The sequence below is a fragment of the Triticum urartu genome, chromosome 3, assembly GCF_003073215.2.
Source record: "Triticum urartu cultivar G1812 chromosome 3, Tu2.1, whole genome shotgun sequence".
Lineage (NCBI taxonomy): Eukaryota > Viridiplantae > Streptophyta > Magnoliopsida > Poales > Poaceae > Triticum > Triticum urartu.
In genome coordinates this window covers 17,722,247-17,733,918 of record NC_053024.1, presented here as the reverse complement: position 1 = coordinate 17,733,918, position 11,672 = coordinate 17,722,247, and the positions used below count along the sequence as shown (strand labels likewise).

The following is an 11,672-nucleotide window of genomic DNA, read 5'->3' as shown; positions in this document are numbered from 1 at the left end:
TGAGCTCATCTCGATGCCCGAAATGCTGTTGGAAGAGGGCTATGTGATGATAGTTTCAGATCTGTTTCAGCAAATGCACTTTTGTCATTTTTTCCATGATTAATGTGTGCATGCTATGATCATGAGCTCTACATGTGTTTTGTAGAATGCCATGTTATCTTTACAGGGGTGTATGCCATGTATTTTTGTGATCTTTGTGGTGACTAGCACAAGCATGCAAAGTAGCTTACTCAATGATGCTGATTTCAGGGACTTAGAATTTCACTAAGTCCTTGCCCTGTCATTATTTTTATGCCATATGTTCATGTTGTTTCCTAGTGATCCATACCTCTTTTGAGCATGATCAGTAAGGATGTTTTGTAGATAATGTTGTGCTCTATCCATCCATGTCTTTGTTTGCAATTATGGAGCACCCTAGCTTGAGTCAATCGAGCTCTACTTTTGCTATAAAATGTTCCTGGCAGATTGTTAACATGTTTAGCATTTTTGCCGAGCTTGTTGTTGATGATCCGTGCATGCTATGATGTTGTTATTACCATGTCTAGCTTCTATGCCATGTCTAGTTACTGGGTATATGCTTAGTTTGTCATGCAATGCCTCGTAGTGAGTGCATCGAGCTCGTAAACATGCCTACTCATTATCTGTTTTGCCATGCTCCAGTTTTTCACCAAGTCTGAAACCTGTTATCTTTTGCACTTTTGCCATGCTTGTTTGAACCTGCTATTGAGTGAATTAGCCGTAGCTCAGTGCTTATCTTTTGTCAAGCATCATGAGTGGATCCTTGCCATGTATTTTGTTGCCATGTTTGAGTGTTGTAGCATACTTATCTTGATGCATTTAGTAGGCTACTTGCTATTAATCGCAGACCGGTGCCATATTTGTTTTGCTTGCCTTTTCCAAACCATGCATCCGATTCCGGTGATCTTTATATCGATTTCGACCGAAATCACATCACCTTTCCAGTGGCACTCTTGGATTTCCAAGTTGAGTCCAGGTTCAATCATTCCTTTCCAAATCATGCATATGCATCACATACCGCATCCCGCATATCATACCATGTTCATGTGTGGTTTGTTTACTATGTTGTGTGTTTCTTTCCGGTGTTGCTTCTTCGGGTTGGTTCCGATAACGTCGCGTTTGTGAGGACCCGTTCAACTACGCCCGTTCAACTTTTGAAAGCCGTGCCCGCGGTTATAGGCAGATGGGAATTTGTTAATGTCCGGTTGTAGAAAAACTGAAACTTATCTTAAATAAAATACATCAACCGCATGTGTAACCGTGATGGTCTCTTCTCGGCGGAGTCTGTGAAGTGAACACGGTGTTGGAGTAATGCTTGACGTAGGTTGTTCTAGGATCACTTCTTGATCATAGTTGTTTCGACCGTGCTTTTGCCTTCTCTTATCGCTCTTTTTTGCGTATGTTAGCCACCATATATGCTAGTCGCTTGCTACAGCTCCACCTCATACCTTTACCTTACCTATAAGCTTAAATAGTCTTGATCGCGAGGGTGTGAGATTGCTGAGTCCCCGTGACTCACAGATACTTCCAAAACCAGTTTGCAGGTGCTCGATGATACTGTACAGGTGACACAACCAAGCTCAAGGAGGAGCTCTATGAAGATCTTGTCCTTTGTGTTGTTCCGTTTCCAGTTGATCAGTAGTGGAGCCCAGTTCATCGTGCCCAGACACCACGTGATGATCGGGTGTGATAAGCTCTACGTCCATCTACAACGGGTGCAAGACAGTTTTGCACACGTAGAATACTCAGGTTAAACTTGACGAGCCTAGCATATGCAGATATGGTCTCGGAACACTAAGACCGAAAGGTCGAGCGTGAATCATATAGTAGATATGATCAACATATTGATGTTCACCATTGAAAGCTACTCCATTTCACGTGACGATCGGTTATGGTTTAGTTGATTTGGATCACGTGATCACTTAGATGATTAGAGGGATGTCTATCTAAGTGGGAGTTCTTAAGTAATATGATTAATTAAATTTTAGTTTATCATGAACTCAGTCCTGGTAGTATTAGCATATCTATGTTGTAGATCAATTGCTCGTGTTGTTGCTTCCCTATGTTATATATATGTTCCTAGAGAAAAACTATGTTGAAAGATGTTAGTAGCAATGATGCGGATTGGATCCGTGATATGAGGTTTATCCTCATTGCTGCACAGAAAAATTATGTCCTTGATGCACCGCTAGGTGACAGACCTATTGCAAGAGCAGATGCAGATGTTATGAACGTTTGGCTAGCTCAATATGATGACTACTTGATAGTTTAGTGCACCATGCTTAACGGCTTAGAATCGGGACTTCAAAGACGTTTTGAACGTCATGGACCATATGAGATGTTCCAGGAGTTGAAGTTAATATTTCAAGAAAATACCCGAGTTGAGAGATATGAAGTCTCCAACAAGTTCTATAGCTACAAGATGGAGGAGAATCGCTCAAGTAGTGAGCATGTACTCAGATTGTCTGGGTACTACAATCGCTTGAATCAAGTGGGAGTTAATCTTCCAGATAAGATAGTGATTGACAGAATTCTCTAGTCACCATCACCAAGTTAGTAGAACTTCGTGATGAACTATAATATGCAAGGGATAACGGAAACGATTCCCAAGCTCTTCGTGATGCTAAAATCGACGAAGGTAGAAATCAAGAAAAACATCAAGTGTTGATGGTAGACAAGACCACTAGTTTCAAGAAAAGGGCAAAGGGAAGAAGGGGAACTTCAAGAAGAATGGCAAGCAAGTTGCTGCTCAAGTGAAGAAACCCAAGTCTGGTCCTAAGCCTGAGACTAAGTACTTCTACTGCAAAGGGATTGGTCACTGGAAGCAGAACTACCCCAAGTATTTGGTGGATAAGAAGGATGACAAAGTGAACAAAAGTATATTTGATATACATGTTATTGATGTGTACTTTACTAGTGTTTATAGCAACCCCTCAGTACTTGATACTGGTTCAGTTGCTAAGAGTAGTAACTCGAAACAGGAGTTGCATAATAAACAGAGACTAGTCAAGGGTGAAGTGATGATGTGTGTTGGAAGTAGTTCCAAGATTGATATGATCATCATCGCACACTCCCCTATACTTTCGGGATTAGTGTTGAACCTTAATAAGTGTTATTTGGTGTTTGCGTTGAGCATGAATATGATTTGATCATGTTTATTGCAATACGGTTATTCATTTAAGTAAGAGAATAAATTGTTGTTCTGTTTACATGAATAAAACCTTATATGGTTACACACCCAATGAAAATGGTTCGTTGGATCTCGATCATAGTGATACACATATTCATAATATTGAAACCAAAAGATGCAAAGTTAATAATGATAGTGCAACTTATTTCTGGCAGTGCCGTTTAGGTCATATTGGTGTAAAGCGCATGAAGAAACTCCATGCTGATGGGCTTATGGAATCACTTGATGCTTGCGAACCATGCCTCATGGGCAAGATGACTAAGACTCTGTTCTCCGGAACAATGGAGCGAGCAACTGACTTATTGGAAATAATACATACTGATGTATGCGATCTGATGAGTGTTAAGGCTCGCGGCGGGTATCGTTATTTTCTGACCTTCACAGATGATTTGATCAGATATGGGTATATCTACTTGATGAAAAATAAGTCTGAAACATTTGAAAAGTTCAAAGAAATTCAGAGTGAAGTGGAAAATCGTCGTGACAAGAAAATAAGGTTTCTACGATCTGATCGCTGAGACAAATATTTGAGTTACGAGTTTGGTCTTCAATTAAAACAATGTGGAATAGTTTCACAAACTCATGCCACCTGGAACACCACAGTGTAATGGTGTGTCCGAACGTCGTAACTGTACTTTATCAGATATGGTGCGATCTATGATGTCTCTTACCGATCTACCACTATCGTTTTGGGGTTATGCATTAGAGACAGCTGCATTCACGTTAAAAAGGGGCACCATCTAAGTCCGTTGAGATGACACAATCTGAACTGTGGTTTGGCAAGAAACCAAAGTTGTCGTTTCTTAAAGTTTGGGGTTGTGATGCTTATATGAAAAAGTTTCATCCTGATAAGCTCAAACCCAAATCGGAGAAATATGTCTTCATAGGATACCCAAAGGAGACTGTTGGGTACACCTTCTATCACAGATCCAAAGGCAAGACATTCGTTGCTGAGAATGGATCCTTTCTAGAGAAGGAGTTTCTCTCGAGTGGGAGGAAAGTAGAACTTGATGAGGTAATTGTACCTGCTCCATTATTGGAAAGTAGTTCATCACAGAAATCTGTTCCTGTGACTACTACACCGATTAGTGAGGAAGCTAATGATGATGATCATGTAACTTCAGATCAAGTTACTACCGAACATCGTAGGTAAACCAGAGTGAGATCCGCACCAGAGTGGTACGGTAATCCTGTTCTGGAGGTCATGTTAGTTGACCATGACGAGCCTACGAACTATGAGGAAGCGATGATGAGCCCAGATTCCGCGAAATGGTTTGAGGCCATGAAATCTGAGATATGATCCATGTATGAGAACAAAGTATGGACTTTGATGGATTTGCCCAATGATCGGCAAGCCATAGAAAATAAATGGATCTTCAAGAGGAAGACGGACGCTGATAGTAGTGTTACTATCTACAAAGCTAGACTTGTCAAAAAAGGTTTTTGACAAAGTTCAAGGTGTTGACTACGATGAGAGTTTCTCACTCGTATCTATGCTTGAGTCTGTACGAATCATGTTAGCAATTGCCGCATTTTATGAAATCCGGCAAATGGATAAACAAAACTGCATTCCTTAATGGATTTATTAAAGAAGAGTTGTATATGATGCAACCAGAAGGTTTTGTCAATCCTAAAGGTACTAACAAAATAGGCAAGCTCCAGCGATCCATCTATGGACTGGTGCAAGCATCTCGGAATTGGAATATACGCTTTGATAAGTTGATCAAAGCATATAGTTTTATACAGACTTGCGGTGAAGCCTGTATTTACAAGAAAGTGAGTGGGAGCACTACAGCATTTCTGATAAGTATATGTGAAAGACATATTGTTGATCGGAGATAATGTAGAATTATTCTGCAAAGCATAAAGGAATGTTTGAAAGGAGTTTTTCAAAGAAAGACCTCAGTGAAGCTGCTTACATATTGAGCATCAAGATCTATAGAGATAGATCAAGACGCTTGATAAGTTTGTCAATGAGTACATACCTTGACAAGATTTTGAAGTAGTTCAAAATGGAACAGTCAAAGAAGGAGTTCTTGCCTGTATTGCAAGGTGTGAAGTTGAGTAAGACTCAAAACCCGACCACGGCAGAAGATAGAGAGAGAATGAAAGTCATTCCCTATGCCTCAGCCATAGGTTCTATAAAGTATACCATGCTGTGTACCAGATCTATTATATACCCTACACTGATTTTGGCAAGGGAGTACAATAGTGATCTAGGAGTAGATCACTGGACAACGGTCAAAATTATCCTTAGTGGAATAAGGATATGTTTCTAAATTATGGACGTGACAAAAAGGGTTCGTCATAAAGGGTTACGTCGATGCAAATTTTGACACTGATCTAGATGACTCTAAGTCTCAATCTGGATACATATAGAAAGTGGGAGCAATTAGCTAAGAGTAGCTCCGTGCAGAGCATTGTTGACATAGAAATTTGCAAAATACATACGGATCTGAATATGGCAGACCCGTTGACTAAACTTCTCTCACAAGCAAAACATGATCACACCTTAGTACTCTTTGGGTGTTAATCACATAAGCGATGTGAACTAGATTACTGAATCTAGTAAACCCTTTGGGTGTTGGTCACATGGCGATGTGAACTATGGGTGTTAATCACATGATTATGTGAACTATCGATGTTAATCACATGGTGATGTGATCTAGATTATTGACTCTAGTGCCAGTGGGAGACTGAAGGAAATATGCCCTAGAGGCAATAATAAAGTTATTATTTATTTCCTTATTTCATGATAAATGTTTATTATTCATGCTAGAATTGTATTAACCGGAAACATAATACATGTGTGAATACATAGACAAACAGAGTGTCACTAGTATGCCTCTACTTGACTAGCTCATTAATCAAAAATGGTTATGTTTCCTAACCATGGACAAAGAGTTGTTATTTGATTAACGGGATCACATCATTAGGTGAATGATCTGATTGACATGACCCATTCCATTAGCTTAGCACCCGATCGTTTAGTATGTTGCTATTGCTTTCTTCATGACTTATACATGTTCCTATGACTATGAGATTATGTAACTCCCGTGTACCGGAGGAACACTTTGTGTGCTACCAAACGTCACAACGTAACTGGGTGATTATAAAGGTGCTCTACAGGTGTCTCCAAAGGCACATGTTGGGTTGACGTATTTCGAGATTAGGATTTGTCACTCCGATCGTCGGAGAGGTATCTCTGGGCCCTCTCGGTAATGCACTTCACTTAAGCCTTGCAAGCATTGCAACTAATGAGTTAGTTACGGGATGATGTATTACAGAACGAGTAAAGAGACTTGCCGGTAACGAGATTGAACTAGGTATTGGATACCGACGATCGAATCTCGAGCAAGTAACATACCGATGACAAAGGGAACAACGCTCTGACCGATAAAAGATCTTCGTAGAATATGTAGGAACCAATATGAGCATCCAGGTTCCGCTATTGGTTATTGACCGGAGACGTGTCCCAGTCATGTCTACATTGTTCTCGAACCCGTAGGGTCCGCACGCTTAAGGTTTCGATGACAGTTATATTATGAGTTTATACGTTTTGATGTACCGAAGGTTGTTCGAAGTCCCGGATGTGATCACGGACATAACGAGGAGTCTCGAAATGGTCGAGACATAAAGATTGATATATTGGAAGCCTATGTTTGGATATCGGAAGTGTTCCGGGTGAAATCGGGATTTTACCGGAGTACCGGGAGGTTACCGGAACCCCCCCGGGAGATATATGGGCCTTAGTGGGCCTTAGTGGAAAAGAGAAGAGGCAGCCATAGATGGGCCGCGCCCCCCCCCCCTCCCTTGGTCCGAATAGGACAAGGAGAGGGGCCGGGCCCCCTTCCTCTTTTCCCCCCTCCGCGAATCCTATTCCAACTAGGATTGGGGGGGGGGGGGGAATCCTACTCCCGGAGGGAGTAGGACTCCTCCTGGCGCGCCTCTCCTAGGCCGGCCGCACCCCCCCCCCCCTTGAGCCTTTATATACGGAGGCAGAGGCACCCCAGAGGGACACAAGTTGATCCACGTGATCATATTCTTAGCCGTGTGCGGCGCCCCCTGCCACCATAGTCCTCGATAATATTGTAGCGGTGCTTAGGCGAAGCCCTGCGACAGTAGTACATCAAGATCGTCACCACGCCGTCGTGCTGACGGAACTCTTCCCCGACACTTTGCTGGATCGGAGTCCGGGGATCGTCATCGAGCTGAACGTGTGCTAGAACTCGGAGGTGCCGTAGTTTCGGTGCTTGATCGGTTGGGCCGTGGAGACGTACGACTACATCAACCAAACGCTTCCGTTGTCGATCTACAAGGGTACGTAGATCACACTCTCCCCTCTCGTTGCTATGCATCACCATGATCTTGCGTGTGCGTAAGAAATTTTTGAAATTACTACGTTCCCCAACATTGGTTCCATAGTCGGACCTTGTTTGTATCTAGATGATGTAATGCTTTATTCATGTATTTATGTGAAGTGGCCATTGTAAGCCAACTATGTATCTCTTTCCCTTATGTATTACATGGGTTGTATGAAGATTACCTCACTTGCGACATTGCTTTCAATGCGGTTATGCCTCTAAGTCGTGCTTCGACACGTGGGAGATATAGCCGCATCGAGGGCGTTACAGTTCCGTCAATGTCGACAACCCCTAAAGACTAAAACTTTGGCTATGTTGGGTTCCGTCGATGTCGACAACCCCTAAAGACTAAAACTTTTTCTATGTTGGGTTCCGTCAACGTCGACAACCCCTAAAGACTAAAACTTTGGCCATGTTGGGTTCCGTCGACGGCGACAACTCCTAAATACTAAAACTTTGGCTATGTTGGGTTCCGTCGACGTCGACAACCCCTAAATACTAAAACTTTGGCTATGTTGGGTTCCGTCGATGTCGACAACCCCTAAAGACTAAAACTTTGGCTATGTTGGGTTCCGTCGATGTCGACAACCCCTAAAGACTAAAACTTTGGCTATGTTGGGTTCCGTCGATGTCGACAACCCCTAAAGACTAAAACTTTGGCTATGTTGGGTTCTGTCGATGTCGATAACCCCTAAAGACTAAAACTTTGGCTATGTTGGGTTCCGTCGATGTCGACAACCCCTAAATACTAAAACTTTGGCTATGTTGGGTTCCGTCAATGTTGACAACCCCTAAAGACTAATACTTTGGCTATGTTGGGTTCCGTCGATGTCGACAACCCCTAAGGCCTTGTTTGGTAGAGGGGTATTTGCAGCCCCAACAGGGGTGCGGATTTCTGGGGATTTGGTGAATCCCTCTCTTCCACCCAATCCCCTCAAATCCCCTTGAATCCCCAATCCCTCTCTACCCACAATCTTCTTTGTATAGAAATGTTGTTTGGTAGGCAGGGTTTGCATATTGATATAAGATGGTGCAAAACATGCAAAAATCCAATCTTTACAAGCAAAACAGCATCATAACATGAAAAACTTGCTACGAGTAGAATCCACACACAAAACTAATCATGTTGCTATAGAACTATAGAAGCACTGTGATGGTCAACCTCGTGCTAGGTGACGTCACTCTGGTAGCCATCGTAGGAGCACTTTATCCTTGCCGACGAGACAATATCATCCACTGCGTCGTGCTTGCAAGTCAGGCACTATCTGCTGGGGAGCTCGGCAAGGCATGTGCCACGAGCTAAATGTCCACCATTGCACTGCACAAATTCAAAATCATATCAATAGATTAGTATTAATGCTGCCTTTATCAAGTGAATGGAAAAAAAGAATCGGTCAAGCATTTGCCTGGAAGATAGGAGGCGGCTACTTATCAAATCTTAATTGCGGATGCAACCTGAAACAATAAACTAACAAGGGGGAATCCACCAAAATAATCACTATGACCTTTATAAACCAGAAAACATATACAAACACAATATGAAGGGTCACCCAATAGCAGCAACAGAATCGTATGAGAACTACAATCTCATTGGCAAACAGTTAGGAACCTCCACAATAAGGTAGTAGTACTGCATCTTCCTAACAACAACTGCTGACAAAATTCCCAAAAGTTTACAAAACCATAACGAACTGCTGAAAAAAGATGACCAGAAGACTGAATCTTCATGTCTTCTTCAACAAAAGTAATACATGCCAACTTCGAATAGGATACAGAACCAGAAACAAAACGTGTAAGATCTTACCTGTGAACTGATTAAGATTCAGGCAAAGGAAAACTCGGAACAGGCATGTAAGATGGCACATAATCATTCAGACTAGAAACAAACATCCACCTATTGACTGACCGGCGATGACTTGTAGAATACAAGGTATAAAGAATATTTGTAAGCACGATTCATCCAGCCAAACATGTGCAACTGAATGAGCACCTGACACTAGGTATAAATAGAAACAAATGCAAATAAAAATGAATATACACCAAGCTTGGGATAATATATATTTATTCTAAGCTTGGCAGAATATTGCCAATACAATATCTACAGATTTTGGTGGCTGTTGCTACAGCCTAGGGTCGGGTAGCTATCGATACTTTCATGTCCACATACTACCTAACCTATCTACCATCGCTACAATCAATTCGCTTGCTTCAGAATTCCAATTTTAGAAACCGACAAACACCCAAAAACGGAGCTCATGGTTGCTAGTTGCTACTACAGAACTCATCACAAATCTGTCGAATTTCATACCAAAGTTTCTTTGCATGTTATATATGCAGCAATCATCCAGGTTTATCTGAAACTCAGATCATCTTGGGGAAAAATCCATGCCTGCATACAAAGAAGTTCAGTGTGTTCTAGGATGGTGGAGCAACCGAATCAGATTATTTTCATGCGACTGAACTTAAATAGGGCAACGTACATTCTAGTAGTGCAGTTTGCTCAACGAATTACCACATACTAATATACACAGATGCTGATACAAAAAAAATTATACACTGATGCACCAACGTCTTCATCATTCACAACAATAGTATGTCCACACCACAAAATAATTACCAGGTTTCAATTGCCAACAGACCAATAATGCCAGAAGCAACTCGTGGTACTATAAGATAGAGCATCTAAACTAGCACTTTTCAGAGAACATGATGGATTCTCATTTACAAAATAATCATACTCTTGAGATCACAATTGAAGGTCAAAACCATGTTGTCATTCTAACATTTTTAAGAAGCTATATGCAGAGTTGCAGATTGATAGAAGATAGTACATATTATCAAAATACTCAGATCAGGAGATGCCACGGTGGAGATGGGGCTTCTAGGAGGACGGCGACTCAAGCAAGATCGTAGAATACGGGCCATGTGGAGCTAGAGGTAGGTGATGTCGTGCTTGGCAAGATCGCCAGGGAGGACGGGGCGAACGGAGGTCTGGACCTCGCAGGAAGTGGCAGCCATGGTGGGTGAAGATGAGAAACCATAGGTGAGGGGAATGGAGGGGAAGGGGCGGAGGAGACGTACCTTTGGCGAGAAGGAGCGGTTTGTCTTCCGGAGAAGGGACACCGGCGTCATGGAGGCGGCGGCGGCGGCGATGGCGGCCTCCCCCATCCTCTTTTTCTGTTCGTCTCCTCTTTTCCCCTTCATTCCACGAGGCCCCCGTCGGGGCTTCTAAACCACCTAGATCAGGGGGAATTTCGGGGATCACAGGGGGTGCCCTCTTGCAAACCCCGGCTACCAAATAATGACTCGAGGATTCACGAGGTTTCTGACCCTCGCGAGGATAATCCCCTGTAAACCTCGCCAAACTCCTTCAATCAAACGAGGCCTAAAGACTAAAACTTTGGCTATGTTGGGTTCCGTCGACGTCGACAACCCCTAAAGACCAAAATAACAGAAAGAGTACACGCATAACCCCCTCATCTCTTGGGGCATTTGTGGAAATAGTTTAGATTCATGACTAATAACAAAAAGAGTACTCTAACAGATAGAATACATAACTTGCCCCCTCATCTCTTGGGGCATCACTGACATAGTTTAGAAACATGACTCATACATAATAGAAAGAGTACTCTAACAGAAAGCATGTCAACCCAAAATGATAATTGTTTTGAAACATACATAACTTGCCCCCTCATCTCTTGGGTATAACTAACATAGTTTAGGTTAGAAACATGACACATGACATTCAGGTATTTCCACTTGCAGTAAAAAAGGCCATCCAACCAGTATGACTTGTAGGGTCAGCAGAAGTGGAAGCACCAGAAGTGGAAGCCCCAGCGGCAGCACCATGCCTTGCATAAGGATGTGCTCTTGCTGGTGCAGCCTGTGCTCTTGCTGGGGCAGCCTGTGCTCTTTCTGGTGCAGCATGTGCTTCTTCAACATTCCTTGATCTTCTAGATGCCTTGTAAAAATGAAGGAAACATGAAGAGAAGGAAACATACAATAAATACAAAACATAGTACTAGTTAACAAGGTGCTTACCGCATGCTTATTTTTTTTAAAGCCAACTCAGGTTTCAATTGTTTGCTGCAGCTGGTGTA

At 42.3% G+C, this 11,672-nt stretch overlaps 1 long non-coding RNA gene across 1 annotated transcript; it reads right to left on the bottom strand.

Annotated features, from left to right (window-relative positions):
• Positions 1-8,567: 8,567 nt before the first annotated feature.
• LOC125547695 lies at positions 8,568-10,969 on the bottom strand. The gene is made up of 2 exons (XR_007300729.1): positions 10,654-10,969; positions 8,568-8,890 (listed from the first exon to the last, which is right to left on the bottom strand). It is a non-coding gene; the product is annotated as an uncharacterized LOC125547695 (long non-coding RNA).
• Positions 10,970-11,672: the final 703 nt, after the last annotated feature.